At 44.4% G+C, this 26,400-nt stretch overlaps 1 protein-coding gene and 1 long non-coding RNA gene across 3 annotated transcripts in view; one reads left to right on the forward strand and one right to left on the reverse strand.

The window, feature by feature from the left end:
* On the reverse strand, positions 1-22,049 carry LOC141578685 (uncharacterized). Its single transcript, XR_012509306.1, has 4 exons — positions 21,982-22,049; positions 6,638-6,695; positions 1,911-2,009; positions 1-691 (listed from the first exon to the last, which is right to left on the reverse strand). It is a non-coding gene; the product is annotated as an uncharacterized LOC141578685 (long non-coding RNA).
* SIAH1 (siah E3 ubiquitin protein ligase 1) overlaps positions 20,628-26,400 on the forward strand; it is a 25,547-nt gene continuing 19,774 nt past the window's right edge. Inside the window, exon 1 of one of the 2 annotated variants that reach the window (XM_074370800.1) lies at positions 20,628-20,761. The gene's annotated coding sequence lies outside the window, so the exon portion shown is untranslated. Of the gene's footprint in view, positions 20,762-25,279; positions 25,373-26,400 lie in introns of those variants that run through there. The other variant, XM_045512994.2, reaches the window with a different exon arrangement.

A 26,400-nucleotide genomic window follows, 5' to 3' on the forward strand; every position in this document is an offset into this window, starting at 1 on the left:
TATTGACACCTTCCCCTCGACTACATACACAAGAAACTAATCTCTTTATAAAACAGCGGAAGGAGAAGGACCAACATTCAATGTGTTTATGACTCAAAAATTTTCTTTCTCTTTATTCAATGGTGGATCTTATTTTTGCCATTATAGTGAATTGCATTTTATTTTTAGCATTTAAAATCATTTTTATCGTAAAGTCATACAGCTAATAGTAAACAGTTATAACAATATACATGTAATTAATGTGGAAACAGCCACGTTTGCTCCATCAGGACTACAGAAGAGGACCCCCATGGTGCTCCCCCGGCCCTGGACAGGGCAGTGATATTGGCCAACGCAAATGCACAAAAAGATAGCTTGAGGTCCTTGATAAACCTCACTCTCCTTTTCTTCTGAGGAAGATACAAAATTGGCAACGTCTTTGTACTGCAAAGCTTATAATACACTGCAATGCTAGTGGGCTTCCCTTAGAATGTTAGTATTATGACAGCTTCTAAATAAACCCCCTGGCCATTTTTTTTATACCCCAGAAATAGCAGAGAGTTTCAGGCCGTTCTGTGCTGTGTCTGGATGCTGAGAGAATGAGTGAATCGAAGCTGCATCGCCTGAGTCAAACTTGGAACATCACATTTCTTGGGAGCTAACTCTTCATCCAGCCACAGTTCCACAGATGTTGGCAGAAGACAGGAGATTCCTGGGTCAGAGGCAAAGGAAGGGATTACTCACAGCAAGAGCAGCAGCCGAGTCCCAGCATTTTCTTGTGCCAGTTTCCCAAGCCCCAGTCCCCACAGGGAGAGGTGAAGGGGACCAGGCGGCACGCGCACTTACAGTGGGCTGCATTACAGGATGGGGACTCTGCATGTATTCGGGAATCCAGATCCCTTATAATGGGCACTGAGCCCATTTGCTCCAGAGCAAAGCATTCTATCTTCCAAGGCTGCTCTTTGCTCTGGACAGAGGCACCACGCCTCTCTTCAAAGACCGTTCACTACCCAGACATCTTTAAAACATCCTGTTTTATTTAAGAGACCCAGAGACAATTGTCTCCCAGAAGAAGGGTTCTACTTTTCCTGATGCTTTGAGTTAATCAATGGGAATCATAACGAATAAGTAGCAGTACATTCAAATAGATCAAATATTTACCGTGTGCTCCTTGGTTGTGGAGGGCAGGGTAGTCAGAAAATAAATTAATAAAGGGCTCTTTGAGGAGGTGATAAACAAGCTGAGGCCAGATTTACAGAGTCACATGAAGATCCAGGGTAAGAGAGGCAGGCAAGGGCCAGACGCTGTCGGGCAGGAGTTGGGACTGTCCTCTGGTGTGATGAGAAGCCACCAGAGGGTTTAAAGCAGGGTTCTGGGTCACACAACCAACGTGGAAATACAGCAGCTCAAAGGGGCACCTCCTGGTTCTAGTGTCCCAGGCTTCAGGTCATCCATGTGAATAAGGGGGACATTCAGCCAAAGTCAATTAAAAACCTAGTTTTCAGTGGGTCCTCATGGAGCAGCAGAAAGCCATGGCCTCTGCCCCGCAGCCTGGGCCTCTGGGACACGACTCCGGAGCAAAAGAACTGACACCAGACCCTCCGCTCCTGAGTCTGGCCTTTTTAATAGCTGACCCCGCCCGGATAGCGGAGCGTGCACAGTGCTAGAGGGACGGACTCAGCCAAGGGCAGAGTGCGGCCTCATGGGTGAGGCCACCCGGGCTCCCATCCCAATCTAGCTGCAGCCTCCAATGGTTACCTAGCCTCTCTAGGGCTGCTCTGTCCTCTGTAACGTGGGGACCACAGTGGTGCCTCTTCCATGGGGTGGTAATGAGGGAGGCAGGAGGAGCTCAGTACAGCGTGGGGCCCAAAGAGGGCTTCAACCCACATTCACAGTCAAGCCAAGAGGGGCCGCAGCCCAGGGAACAAGACCTGTGAGCTGTGTAGACACGGCAGGACGCTGAGGGCCTCAGGGAGGCGGGACGGCTTTCTCAGTCCCTCCAGCAGCTCCGCCAGGCTCTGTCACTTGTCCTGGAAAGTGGCAAAGAAATAAAAGGCGACAGGGAGGCAGAGGGGTGTGAAGAAATGGACTTCAGACTCAGACAGACCTCGGTGTGAAGGCCAGCTGCACCACTGCCTGCCTGTAACGACCTCGGCTGGGCTGGTTACACTTCCCGAACTTTCTTTTCCTTGTTTATAAAGTGGGGAGACCCTACCGGAGTTGTGAAGATTAGGTGAGTTCGTGTTATGTGGCCGACACAGGGTGGATGTCCAGTAACTAGTACGTCTCCCAGGGCCTTTTCATTTTTTTCGGTAAAGATTGGCCTCTGTGCACAGGATGAGAGCTGGAAAGGTGTTTCTGGGGGGACACCTCCACTTCACAGGTGGGGAGACTCCAAGGGAAGGACAGCCCTCAGTGGGCAGGCCGCAGGGGTCTTCGCCTCCCTGGCCCTGGCTCTGCCCCCTCTCCGTGGGGCCCCTGTGACCCAGCTTTGCTGAGATGGAGGGAAGACATCTGAGATCCCGGCTACGGAGTGAGTTGGAGAAACCTAACCCTGCTGGGAGCTCTGTCAGCTCCCCAGGAGGGCCTGCGTCAATTAGTTTAATAGGCTCTTTTGTGCGGGGCTCCAGCCAGGGAGCAGGAGGGGCCGATATTTATTTGCTTTTTCCTTCACCACCTGGGTTTCACAGATGCGCATCCTTATATTGACTTTGGGGCCCTCAGTGTCAGGGAAATCTAGGCTTGCCTGTCCCCGTTGCCATAACAACAAGGTCCTGAAGGGTGCCAGATGCATAACGTCCTGCCTTGTTCCTGAATACCCAGAAAAAAAAATGTGAACATTCAGATCTTATACTCTTTCCAAGAAAAGAAAAAAAAAAAAACAAAAGAAAAAACGCTATAGTTAGCACAAATTATAGAATCACACAAAAATTATTTGGAAGCTGCTGAATGACTTACTTAATAAGACGTCTACCTGCCAGGCTTTCACTTCATGGCTCAGCCCCAGATGTCCCCTCTCATGGCCTTCGGGGCTTTCAAAACTGATAAAGCTGGCGAAGGATGTCTAGAAATCTGACAATCACCCGTGACCCCCCAAGCACCAAGTGTCTAGGATCAGTGGCAAAAACTCAGTTCTCCACTCCATGAATATCTCACTTTTCTGGGCCATTTAGCAGTCTGCTGGGGACTGAACATCCAAATCCATTTTCACATACATATCCTGTGCTTTTCCACTAAATTGAATTCTACCAGGTGAGGTTGGGCAGGAGAAGTTTGCATTATTAGTTAGAGAAGGAAATTCAGTACTTTTTTCTCTTTGTGTTTAGGAAATCATTTTAGTTGGAACATTCAGCCACCAAAAGAGAGCAGACCAAGGAATTATCTACAAATTGGAGCCTTTTAAATTCTAGAAACTCTTAAAGCGATCTCTAACAATGATCACTGGTTTTCTATTTCTAGTCTCTTTTCATCCTAAAACTTCCCTTCAAGGAGTCTAGAAAGCGTAAACTCAAAGGGGACAAGAAACAGATACTTATTCTAAGGGAGTTTGCCTAAAACAAATCAAAGAAGAGGGAGTGTTCTTTAAAGGTAGGTGTGAAGGTGCTAGAGTTCCCACACAGCCCCGGTCACAACTTCTAACAACCCGCTTTCACCTCAGGTTGCAACATCACAAATTAAACAGAGACATTTTTCACATCACCAATCAGTCTGACATTACTGTTAGGATTCTGCCATTAAGTCCTGTATCCTTCTATCCTCCGTCATACCTTCCCTTCCTTCCATCCTTCCTTCCTTCTTTTCCTCACTAAAAACTTTTCAATCACCTTCGCTGTCTGCTATGGGGAAAGCAAACACAGAGAAGTCACAGTCCCTGTGCAATTTGGTTGCAGGGACAAGACATACAGACACTTAACAGAGAACAAAAAGGACGGGATGCTGGCCAAAGTGTGTTCCTGGAGGCTCTGCTCCTTCACAACAAAGCTGGGAAAGAGTCTTTGAAAGTGCCCTCTTTAAATTGGCTCTTGAAAGAAGGGAGAAGATGGATTGGCAGAGAGGTGGCCTTCCTGGTAGGGAAGGCGATGAGGTGTCAGGGAAGGAACAATCAGCCGAGAGTTAGGAGAACTTGGGGTGCATCCAAGCTGTCTTGAAGTAAGTGCTGTATTGGTGGGGATAAGGGGAACCGGGGTCTTCAAAGCCATTTCCCATGCTAATTGTCTATGATCAATCTGTGATTCTGTGAGTCAGAAGAAATACAGAGCTGTCAGGCTTCTGTTCTAGTGTGTGTAACACCTGTCTGTAGTCCAATGGGATTGTGTCCTTCCCAGGACCTCTGCTTGTCCCTTTCCCTCTGCCTGGAATTCATTTCCTCTGGATCAGCTCTGTTCAATAGACCCTTCAGGTGGGGGAGATATAGCTCAGTGGTAGAGCGTGTGCTTAGTATACATGAGGTCCTGGATTCAATTCCCAGTACCTCCATTAAAAATAAATTTAAAAAAACCTAATTACCCATCCCTGCATTCTATCCCCCCCCCAATTTTTTTTTTTAAAAAGAACTTTCTGGGATGATGAAAATGTTCTATTATTAGTGCCATCTTATACAGTAGCAGTGAAGCAAAATGTGACTATCGCATACTGGAAATGTGGCTAGCGTGACCAAGGAATACATTCTTTATTTGACTTAATTTTCATTAATTCCTATTTAAATAGCCACTGTGGCCTCCATATTGAACAGCACGGCCCCAGATTTTCTCATGGCTGACTCCTTTGCACTGTTCAGATCTCACTTCTCAATCACCCTCTCAGAGAAGCTATCCCTTAGGACTGCCACCTGAAGAAGGGAGACGACTGCCCCTCGCCAAAGATGTCCACATCTTAATCCCCTGAATCTGTGACGATATTACATTATATGGCAAAAGGAAATTAAGATTGTAGATGGAATTACATTGCTAATCAGCTGACCTTGAAATGGGAAGGTTATCCTGTATTTTCTGGGTGGGCTTAATTTAATCACAAAATCCTTAAAAATAGAAGTAAGTACAGGAACGACGTGGGTTAGTGAATGAGATGGATGAGAAAGGAGGAAAGATTTGAAGTGTTCGAACACTTGCTCAACAACCTGAGTGAGCAAGGACGCGGGTTCTCCCCTGGAGCCTCCAGAAAGAAGCATGGCTGTTTCACACCTTGATTTTAGTCCTCTGAGGTCCTACCAGATTTCCAACCTACAGAATTATAAGATAATACATTTGCATTGTTTTAAACCACTAAGTTTGTGGTCATTTCAGCAGCAATAGGAAACTGATAGACTACCTGTAACAGACCAGCTCAGACCCTCCTCTGGCCACGCCCCTAGGGAGTCAGAAGTCTAAGGTCCCAGAGAGAGGTGCCCACCCAGAGCCCCACTTCTAGTCACACTTCAGCTACCTGCATCTTGGAATCTCTGTTCAAGGGCCCTGGGACTGCTCCCAAGACCATGTGCACTTTTGCCTCCAGAAGGTGGAGGGAACCACAGAGAACACTGCTTATGCATGTTTGGGAGGGGGTGGGGCCAAAGCTGGGACACTGTGCTGCAGTGCCACCCGAGCCCAGGGGAGAGGCCCCTTAATGCACGGGACAGGGTTGGGCACGGGAGCATGGTAAAGAAGGTCAGGAGGAGGGTTAAAGGTCAAACTGTTTCCCCGTGCTGCCAGGTTCCAGCGTGAACTCTGGGAAGTCCACAGATTTGAAGTTTGAACATGGTATTATGGTATTCCGGGTCTTTATGAGAGTGTATCTGTCCTTGTAGGAGAACAGAACATATTCTCATTAACAGTCTGTTAGTTTGATCATACTTTTTAAATACTTAGACATGTGTCTGGAGCCTCTGTTTAAATTCTTGGTCTGGCCCCTACAATTTTGGGGACAGTCCTATTGCTTACTCCTTACCAATAATTGCACTCCCCCATCTAGTCAATCTCCCCATCACCTTGTTTTATTTTCTCCATAACACCTAATGTTGTCTGGAATTATTTATGTGCTTACTTGTATCAAAACTGCCTTTCCCCATTAAAAGGTAAACTCCAGAGAACTGGTCTGTCTTGCTCAAGGCTGCTTTACCAGTGCCTAGATGGAGGAGGGGCTTAATTGGCTTTTGTTGGGTGAGTGGACAGGCAAATGCATTGAGAAGGAAGGGGTTTGCAGCTGGGCAGAGACGTTTTGCTTTGCGGTCTTAGTGTAAGGGCTGCCCTTTGTGTAAGCTCAACCCTTCCCCACTCTGGAGAATTGGAATTGGAGTCCTTGAAGTCTCTCTAGGTTTTAAATTTCTAAGATATTCTAGGAAAAAGAGGAAACCCTAGTTGTTCCTGGTCAGAAGGCTCCTATTGTTGACTTTATGACTTACTTATTGACTTATATCAAATTACCCCAAATTTAGCAGCTAAAAACAACAATCATAGATTATTAAACAGTTTCTGTGGATCTGGAATTTGGGAGTGGCTTAGCTCTGTGGTTCTGACTCAGGGTCTCATGAGTTTGCAGTCAAGCTGTCGGCTGGCTGGGGCTGCCATCATCTGAAGGCTTGACTGGGGCTGGAGGATCCCTTCCAAGACAGTCCATTCACAAGGCTGTTGGCTGGAGGCCTCAGTTCCACGCTGGCCGCTGGTGACCAGCTCTGGTTGCTCACCATGTGGACTTCTCTAGAGGGTCACTTGAGTGTTCTCATGACAAACTGGCTGGATTCCCTGGAGCAAGTGATCCAAAAGAGAGAAAGAAAAGAAGGAAGGCAAAATGCCTTTTTGTGATTTCTCTTGAAACTGACACATCATCACTTTTGTCTTATTTTATTTGTTAGAAATGAGTCACCAAGTCCAACCCACACTGAAGGGTTGGGAGACTAAGCTCCACTTTTTAAAAGAAAGTATTATTTGTGGATATATTTTTAAGCCATCACAATGACCGGGATGGGTCTTGCTTCCTTGCAAAGGCTAATCTTCCTCCTTGCTTTTTCTTCCTTTAACTGTCACTTCTTGCTTCTCTTGGGTCTTTGAATCTTTCACCATTTTCTCTCAATTCTGTCTCTCTTATTTTCTCTGGTCACAGAAGTACGCAGACCCCAGGCATTCTCACAAGTCCCCTTTCCTCCTAGTGGTCGTCCCTCTAGTTATGGGTCATGGAGCCTCATTAGTGCCCCTCCCCCCACCTGCACTTTTTATCTCACTCCTCTGCTGGCTCCTCCCCTTCCTTCCTCTCTCAGAACACGGACATTCCCTAATGCCCTTTGCTTTCTCTGTACGCTCTTGTCCTTGAAACTCTCATTGGCTTCTGTGATTTGAGCCATCCTTTCTAGGTAGATGATAGCCCAATGCACACTCTTAAGTTCCACTCCCAATTTTCCTCCTGTCTGCTGCACCTCTCCGGCTGGATACCCCAGGGGCCACTCAGCCTGCCATGTCTATATTTAGCCCTCCTTCTCCAATCTGCTCAGCATCCCGTAATCACCAAGATTCAAAACTTCAGGCTCTCTGACCCCTCCCTCTTCCCCAACACACACATCCATTTCACCACTAAGCCCTTTGGGTTTTACCACCATGACAGTGTCACTGAGCTATTATGAGAGCCTGTGAATTGGTCTTTCTGCCTCCAGGTTACCAGGTCCACTACTTCCTGCTCAGAATGCCCAGATTAATCCTCGTGCAGCAGGGCTCTGAGGATGTTACTCCCCCGGCTCAAAAACTTTCAAGGGGTCTTCCTGGTTACAGATTTTCAGCCTGGCCTCCCAGGTCTTACAATGTGTGAGATGATGGTGTTTCAAATTTTAACCCACAATAGGCTTGAATTCTCAAGACCTGAGATGAAATCCTAAATCTGTCATTTATAACTGATGTGACCCTGGGCAAGGAGTTTCACTTCTATGAACCTGAGTTTTGGAGATACCAAAAGGGGAATAGCATTATTTCCAATCAGATGTCTTGAGGATTAAATGAGATAATGTACATAGAGTTCTTATTCTTGTTCACATTAGACCAGGAGCTACACCACAGCTGCTATCATTACCACCCCATATAAAGATACTTAGCAAAAAGTGCCTGGCGCAAAGTAGATACTCAGCAAATCAGTGCTTTGCCAAGGTAAGTTACTGGAGTGTGTACCTCTGGTGTTACTTTTATTTTTAAATAATTTATTCCAGTTGTTTTTCATTTATGACAAATGACTGGATTTCCAAACATATATGTTAACACATTTATTCTTTTGTTTGTTTGTTAACACATTTATTCTAGATCTGAGATTGGCAAATCTTTTCTATAAAGGGCCAGAGATATTTTAGGCTGGGTGGGCCATGTATAGTCTATGTCACAACTGTTCAACTCTATTATAGCACAAAACAACCATGGGCCACATGTAAATGAATGGGGATAGGTTGTGTCAAAAAAAAACCCTTTTAATGGACACTAAAATTTGGATTTCATATCATTTGTACCTGTCATTAAATATTACTCTTCTTTTGATGTTTTCCAACCATTTAGAAATGCAAAAACTACTCTTAGCTGGTGGGCCATACAAGAACAGATGGTTGGGGCGGGGTGGGTAATAGCTCAGTGGTAGAGCACATGCTTAGCATGCACAAGGTCCAGGGTTCAATCCCCAGCCCCTCCATGAAAAAAAAAAGAACAGATGGTGAGCTAGATTTGGTCTGTGGGGCCATTTGCTGACCCCTGGTGTACAGTATTCATTACATTTAAACAATAAACAGTGAATTGGTTTAAGAATAATATGAAGAAGAGTAAAGATGATATGTGGATCTAGAGAATATTCTGACAGTGATGCAAGAATCATCTAAGTTGGGACAAAACACCCATAAATGTTTATTGCTCATAAATCTCTACAACCTGATTCAAACTTGCTGACCAGTTGCATCTCCTCCAGGGCCCCGCTGGGTTTCTGTTTCCCTACTCACCCTGCATGTTCCTTTGGTCTGGAATACCCTCTGGATTATTTTTACTCCCAATACTTTTGACTCCAAAGTTGTGGGATTTTTCTACACCAACAACCTGTTCGACTCTCCAGACCCAGCTTGGTGTCCCACAGTGCAACCCTGTCCTGACACTGTCTACCTGGAGTCCGCATCGGCCTGGCAGGCTGAAGGGCACAGTCCCACAAGACTGCCCTCACTCAGATTCTGGTCCCACGTACTGGATCCTCCACGTACTCACACTTCTGTCCGACTTGATTACAAAGTTGGAAGCTCCCACAACCCCCTCCTTTCAGGTTTGACAATTTGCTAAAACAGCTCATAGAACTTGGGAAAGTGCTTTACTTTCCACTACCAGCTTATTTTATGATTATAAAGAATACGAAGGAACAGCTAGATGGAGAGGTACATAGGGCAAGAAATGGAAGGGTCTGGAACACGAGCTTCTGTTAGGAACAAAGACCAAAATATATATTTCTTCTTTTTCTTCTTTTTTTTAATCTTAATAGAGGTACTGGGGATTGAACCCAGGACCCTGTGCACGCTAAGCACGTGCTCTACCCCTGAGCTATACCCTCTCCCCCTGAGCTATACCCTCTCCCCATATTTCTTATTTATCATGATATCACCCATTCCCCTTATGCTCACTCAAATCATATCCTGTAAGGGCCACATTAAATACCATTGTATTAAAAGTCTTCCGGTGATCCCTCCCTCCCCCACAAATGGTATTGTCCCTTCTCTGCCCTTCTCCTCGTGCCTCCTCCCTCAGTAACATCCTGTTGGCACCTTTGTTACTGTACTGTGTCCTAGTTACTTGGTTATTTATCTTCTTAAGACCGAAGTTCTTAAGGTCTGGGACCTTATCTAGCCAAGATTTGGCATTTGTGCCAGGCACTCAGAAGGCATTTCTTGCGTTTTGGTTCCTTGAATTGAAAACGGGATCCGACAGGATTCCGCAGTGGCAGAGATTCACTAAGCAAACTTAAGTCACTGGAGCGGGTCTGGTGGGAGGCTGGGGAGGGAAAGGCCACGCCCCCGGGGGCGGCTGCCGAGAGTCCGGCTCAGTCTGCGAGGATGCTGGGCTGGTCTGTATTAGCGAAACCTTCAGGAAGCAGGTCTGAATAGAGAGAAAAGTAGGGCTTCCTAGAGCTTCCCACGCGTCCGCGAGGCTAAGCCAAGAGCACAGTGAAATTCAACTGCTGATTGTCCCCGGGGCCTCCGGAGAGCCCAGGTCTGAGAAGGGCCTCTTGATACTCATCATGCCCCAGTTCCAGGAGTGAATCAGGCCCTCTTGCAACCGTTAATGGGCCTTAATCACAAGCCCCATCTCGCAGGTTCGGTACAGACGAGCTTTGTCATTTCGCTGAGGGAATCATGGCCATTTCTCTTCCAGGCTCAGAGCAACTCCCCCTGCCCCATCTAGCCCTCATGAGATGGCGATTTAAACCACTCCGGTTACCAGGTTTCGTTAGGTAATCATTCACTGATTAAGCGACAGTGGCCCAAATAACCTTGGTGGTACAGACGCTTTTTCGAAGCCAGCGGATGTCCTGCCAAATTAAAGGATGTCAGGGTGAGATACTATGAATATCAGTTTCCTTCTCCCTGGCAGCGGAGAGGATTAATTAAATGCTTGTGAAGTGCTTTGAAAATTTAAGCTCTTAAGAGTTATTGTTCTGTGTAACAAGGAAAAAATAGAATTCTTGGCTCATTAAATCTGAAATGTTGTAAGGCTGAGTGCTTTTTTCAGGATACCTCTGAGGGCTACATTTTTATTAAAAGAAAGAAAGAACGGGAAAGAAAAGAAATGTGTCTGTAATACACATACAGACGTGCTGGAAAGTCGGCTGGGTTAATCAGTGCTTCTGTTGACTAAGAAATGAACAGCCAGAAGCTGTTTCTTATTGATGACCAAAGAGGCAAGTACTAAGAATCAAGTGTTCAAATGTGCAGGGACAGTGTCACTAAAATATTAGCAGACACGTATTTGCTTTCTTTCGCCAGCCTGGAGGGATCCAAAAGCCGTGAGGCCGTCTGCGTGCAAACATTCTCAACATGCCTGGATGGCCTCTTCCATCTTCAAAGAACCAAATGAGGCAGGCATCCTCCGCCCCCACTCTGTCGCTAGAGTTGCCCAGGGACCCTTTTGCTTTGTTTCCAGATGTTCTGTGATATTTGAAAGCGCACCATCCTCGATGGACCCTCACTTCTCTTTAAATCCAGATCGACTGAGGGCTTTTCCTCCTTTTGCATCTACGCCCATTTCTGCCCATTTCCTATGGCTGCTGCAACAATTTAGCACACACATGATGGCTGAATACAACATAAATGTATTCTCTGACAGTTCAAGATGTCAAGACGTCAAAAATCAGTCTCACTGGGCTAAAGTCAAGGCGTTGGCAGGACTGGTTCCAGAGGTGGATCTGTTTCCTTGCCTTTCCGGCTTTCTGGAGGCTGCCTGCATTTCCTGGCTCCTGGCTCCACCCTGACCTCCTCTTCCAACCTCACAACTTTTTAAATTTTTTTTTCCCTTGGTGGTGGTGGTGGCTTAATTAGGTTTATTTCCTTACTTATCCATTAAATTTTATTTATGTATGTATGTATGTATGTTGAGGGGGAGGTAATTCGATTTATTTTTAATAGAAGTACTAGGGATTGAACCCAGGACCTCGCACAGGCTAGGCATGCACTCTCCCACTGAGCTATACCCTCCCCCTATTTATTTATTTTTTTTAATTGAGGTACTGGGGATTGAACCCAGGACCCCGTGCATGAGCGCACACTTCACAGCTGAGCTATACCTTCCCCCTCAACTCACACCTCCTTCTGCCAGATCCTCCTGCTTCCCTCTTTCCCTTACAAAGACCCTGTGACTACACTGGATGCACCAGGACAGTCCAGGATAATCTCATCTCAAGATCTTTAGCTCAATCACATATGCAAAGTCCTTTTTGCCATGCAAGGTAATACATTCACAGGTTGGGGGGGAGGGTTGTGGACCTTTTTTTGGGGGGGACGTTATTCTGTCTACCACAGTCTCCAACTTCCAGCCCCCTTCTGGTTTGTTCTGTCTACTCAAGCCAGGGCCTGTTCTAAATGTTTTACATGGATTAACTCATTTCATTTTCACAATCACACTAGAAGAGAAGTTGGTTACTACAGATGGGGAAACTGAGGCAAAACTTGCCTGGGGCCATTAATTTAGTACTCAAGCCAAGAATTCACAGATTTTGTCTCTTAAAGACTTTACTGCTTTTATTGTTTTTAATTATAAAAGTAATACAATATATGTGATTAAAAGTAATTCAAATGAAAATACATCTCCCTGTCCTTTCCTGCATCTTCAGCTGGGCCACCCCTCCTAATAGCCCTTTGCAACTTCAGTGCTTCCAGGAATTACACCTATACCTTAATGTTACACAAACACCTACATTTTTAAATTAATATAGACAGTGGGAGGTAGTTGTCCAGATAACATAACATATACTTTTGTTAATTATTCTAAAACTATTAAAATGAAAATCCTGAATTTAAAAGTTCTCATCAACTCATCAGCTCTGGAGAGGAATTCACATGTAAACTCTTATAGATCAGTGTACCTGAGTTGAAACACCCAGGCATAGAGCAAAGAGTGGAGGCTTTTAACCATATTCAATATCTTGTAATAACCTTATTGAAAAACAATATGAAAATGAATATATGTATATATATGCATGATTGGGACATTATGCTATATACCAGAAATGGACACATTGTAACTGACTATATTTCAATTGAAAAAAAAAAAAAAAAAGAGCAGAGGCTTTGCAGACTGGCAGGCCTGGCTGTCAGCTTTCACTCCACCACTCATTTCTCCGTGCCCTTGGAAAAGTTACTTATCCTTTCTGAGTTTCAGTTTCCTCATCTGTAGGATGCTCCTTTCATATGTGTTGTTAAAGTCAATAACCTGTAAATTTAAGTACAGGTTAGGAGTTCAATAAATGCTAGTTCTTCCAAGAAAGATGGAACAAATGTCTTCTAATAATTAATAAAAAGATATAAAAGAAAAAAACTGGGGAGGGAATAGCTCAGTGGTAGAGTGCATGCCTAGCATGCACGAGGTCCTGGGTTCAATCCCCAGTACCTTCATCAAAAAAAAAAAAAAAAGGTAAATAAATAAGCTTAATTACCTCCTCCCACAAAAAAAAAAAAAAAAAAAAAAAAAAACCTGTAGACAGCCAGATGTTTTTAGGACATGGTCCTTGTCAAGTATTTCCTCATTTGCTCTACAAAATTTTGAGGGCTCTCCATGGCCTTGATGGAGACATAATGGTGACTCCGCCGTGCCCCTCCCTGCACAGGGCTTAGTATACTACTTAGCACAAAACAGGAACTCAACATAGAATTTTTTTGAAGACTAACTTCTAATGACTATAAAGAAAAGGGTTGCATCCATAGAAATGAGTATGTGTGTTTGTAGGTGGCAGATGTGGCAGGGGGAGGAATTGTATCAAAAGCATTGGATGGATACTAATTGCATTTCATTGATTTAAGACCAACATTTGGAAAGTCATTATTTTTAACATCACCTATCCCCACAGACTACCAGGTACATAAAAACCTGAATCATTTTCTAGCTTCTTGTTAAATTTTGTGCCTAGTATATACCCTTTTTCCTGAGGAAATAGATTAAATTCAAGGAAAAACCAGTTGTGGGCGAATGCATTTTCTGAGCATTTGGGCTTTGAGGAACTTTCTGCGGTTAGTCCCTATCACGTTTTTGGGTCTTCATGCTGTATCTCCAATTTCCTCCTGACCTTGTTCAGCAGAATTTGTCTTGGATACTGCTTAGGACATTCACCAACCCCAGACTGTGAATGACTGTCAACAGGTGTGTCTGATAAAGGAAACATTGTTTTTGCTCTGCTTCAGGCATGTCTGACATGTTGGGGACCTGCTTTCCTTTGCAAAGCTGATAGGAATCTAGTATTTGGGAGGGAGGAGCGCTTCCCTGTCTGTTTCAGGCCAAGAAAAGTCTCTTGGTTTGGCTAACAGCAGAGCTAAGCTTGGAAAGGCATGCTAATATATCTTCAGCACTATCCACCTCAGCTGAATGATAAATGGATATTAATGGTCTAACATACAAGAAGATAGTTTCCTGGGCAAGAGATACTTCTGATTGCCTGGAGACACAGTCCATCAGTGATCTGGGCATGATGGGTTTGGTCTTATGAAGTGGTCTGTTATAAAAAAATTGTATTGACATTAGACACTTGCAAATCATCTGTGCCGTATTAACTGGTTTTGCCAATGTTGACAGCGTTATCTGGGATTGCATGTACTCCATGCAAAGGACAACTTGCTTTTACTGCATAGAGGACTGCCAGTGTGCCCTGAACACCAATAACACATTCATCAAATGAGTCAGTGAACTGGTAGAGGCTTGACAGAAGAGAAATTTGAGAAATGGGCCTCCCAAAAACTCAAGGATTTCAGAGACCCATACAGAAAGCTACCAATTAGAGCAACAGCAGGAGAGGGACTTAACAAAGATGAGATTTGTGCTTTGGAAAAAGGGCACTGGTGACTGGAGGAGGGAGGCTGGTGCTTGTGGGACTAAAGCTTTGAGGCCTGGGGAGTATTTGGAAAGTTACTGTAGCATTGCATTGTACTGCTGTATTGGAGGAACAATTTGGAGTTTAGAGTTTTATATATCTGAGATTTATCTTTTATTCATGTTTCTTAAATTAAGTACACTGGTGTGCCCAAAGATCTAGCTAGATAGGTGGGTCTGAGTACTCTTAATTTATAGAATAGTTGAAAATAATCATGTAAGAGAATGTGGGAGACAGGAAGAATGTAGGTCTATGTGTGTAGTTTTAGCAAATTTCCATGTGAAAGAAATAATAATACCCAATTTTGAACATGACTCACTTATTAAAAATTATGGACCAGTGCAGTAAGTCAAAACACTTTCTACTTATTTCACTTGCTCCTACTCCGTCTCTTGGTAAAATCTCACCAGGCACCATGGAAAGAACAGTTGTTTTTGAGAAGATGTCAATGAGTTGGTATCTGACCTATATTAAATATCAAGTTACTATGAATTTGTGTAAGATCCCAAAATATAGATACTATCACCAGTGCCAGCTTTATTCATAAATAGGAAAGAGGAAAGTAATGTCACTTACTATCACTGGAGCATTTACTGTGGGCCAGATACAGGGTTAGCACTTTATGGTCCACTGGAGTAGATGAAATTGCCATTTGATGTGACTTGAGGGGACTGGGAAGGCTCCCCACCCTGAAATGCCTTCCCCATATGGCCTGAAAATATTTGGCTCTCATCCTGAAATCCCATCAAGTAGAACACTATTTGGATTGGCTTTAGAGTTTACAAAATGATTTTCTATAGATTAACTGTCATGGAAGCAGAGTTGCTTCCCTATTCAGAAAAGGGTGCCCAGTTACTTCACAGTGGGACTATTTTCCTTCAAATGTTTACAATTTATTGTAGGGTGTTTGTGTCCCACCCATACCTATCAGCCAATCATACCTTCACTAGGAATGAACCAGATCAGATCAAGCCCCTCCCGAATCTAGGTAAGATGAGTGATGATGAAGTTAATCTAATGAGCTAGTTTTGTATAAAAAGGAAACGGGAGAAGGAAGAAGCAGTTTTGACTGTCTGTACAGGAGAGCAGGCTCCTACCAAGCCAAGAAAAGCAAGTTGGAGAATTCCAGAAAAAGAAGTTCCTTCTGAGTGGTGACGTAAAAGCTCCAACACTTCGAAACCAGTGTGTGGCATCTCCAGGGACCGCTTTGTCCTGGGCACCCCTGCAGCTTAAAAGAATCCACCAGTTTATAAGGTACTCCAGCACCGGGCCAAAGGAGGTACTGTCATTTTCAGATGTACAAAGTGCTGTTGATAAATGGATATTAACAGTCGAACCGGGAGAAAGGCTGGGGATATGAGGGGGCCAAAATTTGATTTTGGCAAAGCATGATGTTTGGAACTTTAATTGCCACAACACAATGTGCAATTAAGGGCAATTCAAAGGATTTTCAGGGGTAATTTTTAAAAAAACTTTCTTTGGAGGGGAGGTAATTAGATTTATTTATTTTTTTAACGGAGGTACTGGGGATTGAACCCAAGACCTCATGCATGCTAGGCATGCACTCTACCACGGAGCTATACCCTCCCCACCAAGGGTAATTTTGATTACACTTATTTTTTAAAAATTCTTTTCCATTATGGTTTATTACAGGATATTGAGTAGAGTTCCCAGTAGGACCTTGTTGTTTATCCATTTTATATACAGTAGTCTGTACCTGCTAATCCCAAATGTCTAATTTATCCCTTCCCTATCCCTTTTCCCCTTTGGTAACCATAAGTTTGTTTTCTATGTCTGTGAGTCTGTTCCTGTTTTGTAAATGAAGTTCATTTGTATCATATTTTAGATTCCACATATACGTGATATCACACGGTATTTGTCTTTCTCTTTCTGACTTACTTTACTTAGTATGATAATCTCTAGGTCCATCAATGTTGCAGCAAATGACATTGTTTCATTCCTTTTTTATGGTGGAGTAGTATTCCAGCGTGTATATATATACCACAGCTTCTTTATCCAGTCATCTGTTGAAGGACATTTAGGCTGTTTCCATGTCTTGGCTATTGTAAATAGTGCTGCTGTGAACATTGGGTGCACATATCTTGTCGAGTTAGACTTTTTCTCTGGATATATGCCCAGGAGTGGGGTTGCTGGATCATATGGCAATTCTATTTTTAGTTTTTTAAGTAATCTCCATACCGTTCTCCAAAGTGACTGCACCAAATTACATTCCCACCAACAGTGTAGGAAGGTTCCTTTTCTCCACACCCTCTCCAGCATTTATTTGTATAATTTTTAATGATGGCATTCTGAGGTGATACCTGATTATGGTTTTGATTTGCATTTCTCTAATAATAAGTGACGATCATCTTTTCATTTGCCTATTAGCCATCTGTATGTCTTCTTTGGAGAAATGATTATTTACGTCTTCTGCCCATTTTTTGGTTGTTTTTGTTGTTGTTACTGAGTTGTATGAGCTGTCTGTATATTTTGGAAATTAATCCCTTGCTGGTTGCTTCCTTGACAAATATTTTCTCCCAGTCCATAGGTTGTCTTTTCATTTTGTTTATAGTTTCCTTTGCTATGCGAAAGTGTATAAGTTTGATTATGTCCCATTTGTTTATTTTTGCTTTTATTTCTACTGCCATGGGAGACTGACCTAAGAAAACAGTGGTACAAATTGTCTTAGAGAATGTTTTGCCTATGCTCTCTTCTAGGAGTTTTATGGTGTCAGGTCTTACATTTAAGTCTTTAAGCCATTTTGAGTTTATTTTTGGGTATGGTGTGAGGGTGTGTTCTAACTTCATTGATTTACATGCAGCTGTGCAGCTTTCCCAACGCCACTTGCTGAAGAGACTGTCTTTTCTCCACCATATATTCTTACCTTCTTAATTGAAAATTAACTGACTGTGGACGTGTGGGTTTATTTCTAGGCTCTCTATTCTATTCCATTGATCCATACATCTGTTTTGCCAACAGCCAATAGCCTCCTGTTTTGATTACCGCCGTGACTTTGTAGTATTGATCACATTTATTTTTTTTTTGTTTATGGGTGGAGTTTAGAACTTAACTGGTGAGGTGTGACATCACTATGTTAAATCTGTACTTTTGTATATGCCATACGTTTGCTTTGTGTCTGCCTTTTTTATTTGGTTTGAGTTCCATCTTATATCTTAAATATGTATTATATTCCATCTTCTAATGGCGAGTTTTGCCTTAATTGAATTGAAATTGACCGCCTCAAAATGATTGCTGAAAAAGAACCCTTCTTGGTTTTCCTTATTAATTCACCTACTACGCCCTATTATCTCATTCCAGAGAATCTGCTAGAAACACACACCTGTGCCCCACCCCAAATGGGGGTGGGGTAGGGTGGGGCAGGGCTGTGTAGAGTAACCTGCAACTCCTTGTAGGTCCTATTTCCAGCTGCTTTTTGCCTGCTCCAGGTTCTTCACACCTAATGCCTCCAAAACAAGAATTTATCTTTCTCATGCACTCCCTGTTCATCACCATTTGCCAAGCTAGAAATCTCAGAATAGGCCTGAGGGGAGAGCATCAGAAGCTGGGCTTGGGTTTGAATGCTGGCTCTGTCACTTAGCAGCTGTGTGACCTTTGGCAAGTTATTTGAACTCTTTGTGCCTCCGTTACCTCATATTTCCAATGGGCAGTGAAGAGTGATGAGGTAATGCATGTGCCTGGCACAGAGATGCTTAAAAATGGCCACTAACCCTATTTCTACCATATCTTTGTCATTTTCATCAGCATCAGCTCTTTGATCTTCTTCACATCCTACCCTCCCTAAATCCAATTGATTCCAGTCCAGCTCTGTCCCCCCAAGACCCTCCTCAACATGTCTTTGCCATCTCTTTGGCTCAGGCCTTCATTTCTTGCCTAAACAAAAGTGTTTTCCCTGGTCAGCCTTTGCTCATTTTGGCCAGTCTCCTCAACCAAACTCTACCTCCCTGTACAGTGTCTTGGACACAGCCATTTTCTTTTGTGATTGTCTGTTTCATATGTTTCCTTGGCTTGGAAAGACTTCCATCTTCCTCTGGACAACTCCTACCCTTTAGCCAAGGCTCAGTTCCAATTTATTAAATTTATTCCTCAGTGAATCCTTTCTTGGACTCACCAGACTGAGAAGTGTTTGTTGTCCGTTACATTGGGTACATTGGACCACAAAGCCCAACACTTTCTGAACCCTATTGATTTCTTCAGCATCATTGTCTACATCACATCCATGTGCCTTGTGCCTTCCTAGTCCCTTCCCATCTCCACAAGGGAAAAAAAAATGCAGTGGAGATTTTTTTCAGTTCTTAGAATCCGGCAGGCTTCTACTACTATGCAAGGCTTTCCTCAGAAATGCCTTTCCCCTTACTCAAGTCCTCGACTTTCCACCACTCCCCACCCCAACCCCCACAAGCAGGTTAATTCCTTCTAATCGTCAGGTTCTTTAGTCAGTCATCTGTCATATACCTGGTCTGTCATACAACTTCTTAGCATCAGGCACCTTTCCCCTGCCACCCTTTTAGCATTTTTTCACAATCGTAGTGATAGATTTGTGAGACTGATTGTGTCCCCCACTAGATTATATCTACTCTATGAATGCATGCCTAGTTTGGTGGCTCTGCATTTGCAGAACCTAGCATTGTGTGGAAGAAGGGGTAAATGAATGGCTTCTTCACTAGGTAAGCTCCATGCGAAACCAAGCACAGAGTATGATAGTACTTGTCGGATTTCTTCTGTAAGTAGTGGCTATTGTTGAAGAAACGAATAACATCACCAATAACTGCAGGGACCTATGTAACTCGCCCAAGTTCTTCAACTGACCTGGGCTTTGGGGACCAGCTTTTAGCAGTATATTAGTAGCATAGGTTGAGGTTAAGAACACGTGGTTTTTTACTTTCCCAATCTCAAGAAACTGAGCTAATGGTTCAGGCGGAAGAGAGCAGCCACAATACGCAAAGTATTAGGTTGAGAGCAGATGCAGAAGTATCAATACAGACACAGTCTACAAATTTGTTGGGGGAAACTGGAAACTGGCAGCTTGCATTAGTACATAACATAACTTCGTGTGCCTTTCACTTTCAGGCAGAAACTTTTGAGTGTTCTCAGTGCAGTGCTGGCATAAAACCTTCCCATCTAAAAAAGATTTTCTATTGGTAGGGAGCTTGGACATAGTGGGAGACTATTCCCTGGATGGTTTCTAAAATCTCATATAAAAAGTACCCGTTTGTTTTCAAGCGTAATACTAATTTTTATGGAGGGTCTCACATGAAGTCCAAAGTTTGTAAATGCCTGACACTGGCATTTGTTCAGGTATATGCCTTGTCAAGAATCGTGAATGGTATTTTCCTTTTATTTTTTATGTAAAGAAAACCCAGAGTCTCATAAAGCTCCCAGACGAGTGAGGACAAGGGAAAGGGGGTGCTTCCCACTACCCACTTTTCAGCGAAAATAAGCTTTTAAAACTCGTTCCGCTTTTAGAAGAGCGGCGCAAACCTAAAGAAAGGGCTCGGTCCTCTTCCCCTTTAGAGGTGGAGTCCCCGGTCGGTGGCCAAGGCACGCGGTTTCTTTTTTTGTGGGGGAAAGTGGAGTTGGGAAGGGCCGGAGGCGGCGCTGTGTGACAGCCGGGCCGCGGCGCGGGACGACCCCGCGGGTCGCGGAACAAAGCCTCGCGGGGGGCGCGCAACTAAGGTCCCTGACGCGGGAGGCGAGTGCCCACGTCACCCCGGGCGGGGACGGCTGCGGGCAAGAGCAGGATGTGCCAGTGTTTGCTGGGCGCGAGGTGTTCAGTCGCAGCAACGGTAGCCCAGCAGCCCGGAGGCCAACCGCCACTCCGGGAGCCCGGCACCCGCGATGACCGCGAAACCCGCCGCCGGCCGGCCGGACGCCTCTGCGCCTGCGCGCCTGCGCACCCGCGGGAGGCCCCGCCCCCTCCGGGCCGCCGGCGCGCGGTGCCGCGCCTCCTCATGGCGGCCGCCGCAGTGTGTGGTATTTAGCGGGAGCGCGCGGCGGGCTCGAGGACGCGCGAAACGGCGGCGGCGGCGGCGGCGGCCAGGGGGTAGCCGGGGCGGCCGTTGCGGGGCGCGCTCTCGAGCGGCGGCAGCGGCGGCCCAGGGAGTCCCGTCGGTGTCGGCACGGGGAAGAGGCGGTGGCGCGGCCCGCGGTGGCGGGGGTTGGCGGCGGCGACGGAGCGCGTTTGAGCCAGGACCGGGGTCCGAGGCGCGCTCTCCGCCCACAGGTAAGTGGGGCCCGGCCTGGAGGGAGGAGCCGGCCGCGAGGGGCTCCGCGGGAGGAGGACTCCCAGGCCCGGTAATGGCGGCAGGCGGGGAGGGCGGCCGGGCCGGGCCGGGTCGCGCCTCCTGGGCGGGGGCGCGGGCAGCCCCCGGCGCCGGGCGCCTTTGTCTCGGCCGGAGCCGGGCCGCCCGGCCGAGCGCCGCCCCCCGCCCCTCCCCTGCCCGGCCCTGCCCGCAGCCGCGAGCCGGCTCGCCCCCGCCCCCGGCGCCCCGGGCCCGGCAGGCCCGCGGCGGGGGTCGGCCCCGCGTGGCCCGGCGAGGGCGGGGAAGGGCCTCCTCGCCGCGCGGCCCGGCCCCCGCGCGCCGGGGAGGCGGGCCCGGCTTGGGGAGGCGTCCGGCGCGCCCCGCGCCCCGGTGCCGGCCTTTGTTGTGAAGGGTCCCGGGGTGTGCGGCCAACATGGCGGAGGTCAGCTGAGTGCGGGCAGTGGCCGGCCCTTCCCTCCGGCCCCTCCCCGCACCGCCCCGAGGCCCGGGGGCGGACGCGGCGACTCGGCCGTCCTTGGCCTCCCCTGCCTGCCCCCGACCCCGGGAGCGGTCGTCCCCAGTTGCGCCGCGTTCTCTCTCCGGCTCCGGCCTGAGCCGTCATTGTGCGGTGGGAAGAATGCAGTCTCCTCCCTTGTTTATGTCGTTAGAGAGGAGATCGCGTGAACCCCTTGCCAGGGAGGCTTCAGCTTCTTATTGTAAATCTTGGTTTTTCTCGGCTTCATTTGTCGCTTCGTTTGGGGGCTTTCTCGACTCCCAGATTTGTAATTTAGGAATGTGGATAATCTGGGCTACAGCGTTGCGTAGGTTTTTCTTTTCCCGTTCCTGGAAAGATTCAGAATTTGTTTGCTCTGACATTCAGAGAAGTCCAGTTCGTGTGTTCGGAAAATCAGATGGTGTAGCTGATTTGTCAAAGTCATAGAAGCCATGAGCACGGATGTAGGACAGTGATCGGACTGCCCATTTCTAGCAGTTGAATATTTACCATTCTTTGATAAGCGGCTGTCAAGGGTAAATTGTTAACTCTTTTCAGCAGTTGATTGTTGGAAACACGGACTCTGAAGTAAGACTGCCTGCTTTTGGTTTCAGCCCTCCCCCACCGGTTAGTGACCTTGGGCAAGATACTTAACCTTTCCGGCCTCATTTTCCTTATCTGCAAAATGGGTGTAATGACAGTACCTACCTCGTAGGATTGTTGGGAGAGTTGATGAGATGTTAGTAGGCGAAGGGCTTAGAGCAGTGGCAGGCCCAGTGAGCTCAGTAAATGTTTGCTGCTAAGGCTTTTCTTGTTTGGTAACTACTAAACTTACGAGATTATCTTGGCATGTTGGGTATGTTGGAAGTGCATAGGCCAGAATATGTGAAATCACGTTATAAACTTTTAGTGCTTGGGTTTTTCTTTTAGTGTATTTCATTAGTTCTTAAAAATGAAGACGAAGTTTAGATGGTAAATGTCCAGGCATTTGGAGATGATGGCATTGGGAAATGTCTATAGTAAGGGATTATGTGGTCTGGAATTTAAAAAATCAAATTCACTTCCAAGGACTTGAGTTTACTGACTTGGAAAAGTTTCAAACAGTGAGTCTTTGAGTTTGAAGTGTCTATGGTGTCACCATCTCTTTTGGACGTTACTGAAGAGCAGAGTGTACTGTGGTGGTCTGGTAGGTTTATCGGGAGATCTTGGCTCAAACTGTGGAGGAGAGGATTTTGGTTAGCTATTAGGAGAACTTTGTGACAAGTAGATTTTGATCTTAAGTGGATTATACAAATTTTGTGGGGTTTTTTGCCCTGGAAATTAAAGATGTAAACTTGTGATCTGGAATAATTAGTTGCAATCCTAAAGTTGACTTTGCCAAAATATTTTATTTATATGTATTACAGAATTGCTTTAAATGACCCCTCTTGGCATCTTCCCAGCATAATCTAGTAACATTTTAATAATATTTTGAACTGAAATACAGTATAATTAATAGATAAGGAACTTTTCAGGATAAGTATTTCACAAAGTACAAATTCTGAAATTTATATCAATTTAGTGTGATATATTCCCTTGAAGCTTTGGGAAATTCTTACAAAATTGATGTAGAGCAATATTTTTTAATATCTGTAATTAAAAAGAATATTATGATTAGGCTAAAATTAATTGGAGATAAAAAGGAAACATATAGCTATGGCAACAGTGATGTAATAATAAGATTTTGTTTTCAGCTTACACAGTGTTTTGGAAATAGGTCTTAAATGAAGAAAGTAACAAAGTAAGTTTAGTAACTTTGTAAAACAACCACTTAGATTGTATTTTAAAGCAGTTGATTTACTTGATTTTTAGAAATTGGAGGTTTTTCTTGGTTTAAGGAGATCTGTTACAGACTTTTAGTTATAATTATGAAATTTCCATAGACACCTTATAAAGTGTTTAAGTTCTGGATATTTTTGGTCTAGACCTGACTCCAAACAAAATCAATATATGAAAACCTCAGACTTCCCCCCTTCCTTCCCTCCCCTCAAAAAACAACTGGGTATAATTTTTTCCTCTCTAATAAGCACCCTTAATGTTTTCTTTTAAATAGAGATTTTCTAATGCATTTTAAGCCATTTGATTTTCCATGACTTTTACTAGAGCATCTGCTGCAAAAGGGCAGGGATTGTGGGTTTTTATTCCTATATCCTCAGTGTGTAACACTCAGTACATATTTCCTGACTTACTGCTTATGTATTCTTATGACACTCAGATTTCTTTGCTTGCCGAAACCTAGCCCCATGTATTCTTTTGCCTGCAGGTCATTTTTTTTTAATGACTTTATTTTTCAGAGCAGTTTTAGATACACAGCAAAATTGAGCAGAAGGTACAAAGATTTCCCATATATTGTGCCCTACTCATGCATAACCTCCCCCATTATCAACATCTTCCACCAGAGTGATACATTTGTTACAACTGATGTACCTACACTGACACATTATCACCCAAAGTCCATGTTTACGTTATGGTTCACTTTTGGTGTTGTGTATTATGAGTTTTGACAAATGTATAATAATGTGTATCCACAATCGTAGTATCACACGGAATAGTTTCACTGCCTTAAATATCCTCTGTCATCTATCTATTCATCCCTTCCTCCTCCCTAACCTCTTTTTACCGTCTCCATAGTTTTGCCCTTTACAGGGTGTTACATAATCGGAATCATACAGTATGTACCCTTTTCACATTGGTGTCTTTCGTTTAGTCATATGCATTTGTTTCCTCCATGTCTTTTCATAGCTTGATAGCTCAGTTCTTTTTAGCACTGAGTATTCCATTCTCTGGATGTATAAGTTTATTTATCTACTCACCTACCAAGGGACATCTTGGTTGCTGCCACGTTTGGGCAATTATGAATAAAGCTGCTGTAAACATCTGTGTGCAGGTTTTTGTGTGGACATAAGGTTTCAGCTCCTTTGAATGATAGCTGGATCTTATGGTAAGAATATGTTTAGTTTGTATTTGTAATCAGCTGCCATGCTGCCTTCCAAGAGGCTGTAGCATTTTGCATTCCACCAGCAGTGCATGAGAATTCCTGTTGCTCCACATGGCCACCAGCATGTTGTCAGTGTTCTGGGTTTTGCCATTCTAATAGGTGTGTAGTGGTATCTTATTTTTGTTTTAATTTGCATTTCCCTGATGACTAATGATGTGGAGCATCTTTTCATATGCTCCTTTGCCATCTGTAAATCTGATGAGATGAGATGTCTGTTAAGGTCTTTAGCCCATTTTTTAATTGGCATGTTTGTTTTCTTACTGAGTTTTAAGAGTTCTTTGTGTATTTTGGGTAACAGTCTTTATCAGATATGTCTTCTGCAAATATTTTCTCCCACTCAGTGGTTTGTTTTTTCATACTTTTGACAGTGTCTTTTCCTACATGTCATTTTCCACTTTTGTGTACCAAGGTACTTCAAATTTATGTGTCCAAAACTAAAACCTTTGTTTCCAACCATCCAAGGTTCTCATCTCCTGTATCCAGTTAGTTAGTCATCAAGCCCTGATTTTTCTGTTTATGTCAGATCTGGCTTTGCTTCTCTCTCTCCCTCATTTTCACATGTCCTTCTCTTCTACTTTCTAAGTGTCTGTCTGCTTTTGGTCTCTTCCTCCTCCTTTCAGTTATTCCTCCTTTAATTTAAAGGGGCTTTCTAACATAGGTGACTTACAAGGCCTTCCGTTTAAAGTCCCAAGTTCCTTGACATGGTTAGTTAGTACACAGCCCCTTCTGGAGCTGGCTCTTGTTACTTTCCTGCCATTTTCAGCTATGTACTTGCAAGTTCCTATATGCACGGTATTTTCTCTTTTCCAGCAAAGCTCTACAATTTCACCTGAGACATCACTTAGCTGAGGCACTCTTCCTGGACCCCCCCCCCCCCACCTTGAATTGGATGTCATCTCCCTGTGTTCCCATAGCACTTTCTGCTTGGCCCCAAGCTATTCACCAGACTAATTTTTCTCTACTACTTTGCCTCCCCAGATAGACTGCAATCTGTATGAGGACTTTGCCTTGATCACCCTTGTCTAGAGTTTAGCACTGTTTCTGGCATGTAGTTGGTGCTCAGTAAGTATTTATTTAATGACTAATACCTTCACATTGTCCTAATATGATCTTCCAGCCTTATTCTCTAGCATTTCTTCTTTGCTATACCTGGTTAAACTGGATTCTTTTTGTTTCTTGAATAGTCTCCTTTAACAGCTCTGTGCCTTTGCTCATGATTGTACTTAATCTCTCAAATGTCTTATCTGTGCTACTTTGGGCAGATGACTTAACTTCTCCAAGCCTTAATTTCCATTAGCATGTGAACAGCTATTAAGCATGTTGCTGTCCCTTGCCCCGGGTCCTAATGCTAGAGTGGCAGTGTAGTTGAGTGGTTAAGAACCAGAGCTGGATGTGTCTCTTGGCTCTGTCAGTTACTAGTTGTGTTTGTGACTTTAAGCTCCATGAGAGCAGGTACATTGCCTACTTTTGCATTTAGAAGCAGATTACATTAACACATAGAAAGTGCTTAAATAATTTAAAAAATTAGTTGTTGAGTAAGTTACTTAATTTCTCTAAATATCACCACTTACATTCTAGAAAGGGAAAGAGAAGAATTACAAATTGTGATATGGACTATAAAGGAGTCAAAAGTGCTGAAATAAAGAATAGTGGTGGGAGGGAGGCTTGCTGTGAGAAGTGGTGACATTTAAGCTACATTAAAAGGATAAGGAGCTAGTTGTTTGAAGGAGGAAAGGGAGAACATCTCAGATTGAATGAAGGAGCAGCAGAAGTAAAAGCCCTGAGGGAAGAATGACCATGGACTATTCCAGGAGCTGAGAGAAGTGTTGCTGGAGCAAAAGGATGAGGGGGAGAGCTAGACAAGAATCAAATCCTGCAGAGTCAAAGTAAGGAATGTGAATTTTAAGAGTACTGAGAAGCCATCAGAAGGTTTTAATTCAGGGAGTAACATAATCTACTTTTACTTTTTAAGATTGCTTTAACTGTTTGGAAAATTGGTTGGTTAGAAGGCCATTTCTTTGATCAGGAAGTGCTGTAGTTGATTATAACCTGGATTAAGGTGGTGGCAGTGAAGATGAAGTGGATGGATT

This window comes from Camelus bactrianus, chromosome 9 (assembly GCF_048773025.1).
Source record: "Camelus bactrianus isolate YW-2024 breed Bactrian camel chromosome 9, ASM4877302v1, whole genome shotgun sequence".
Taxonomy (NCBI): Eukaryota; Metazoa; Chordata; class Mammalia; order Artiodactyla; family Camelidae; genus Camelus; species Camelus bactrianus.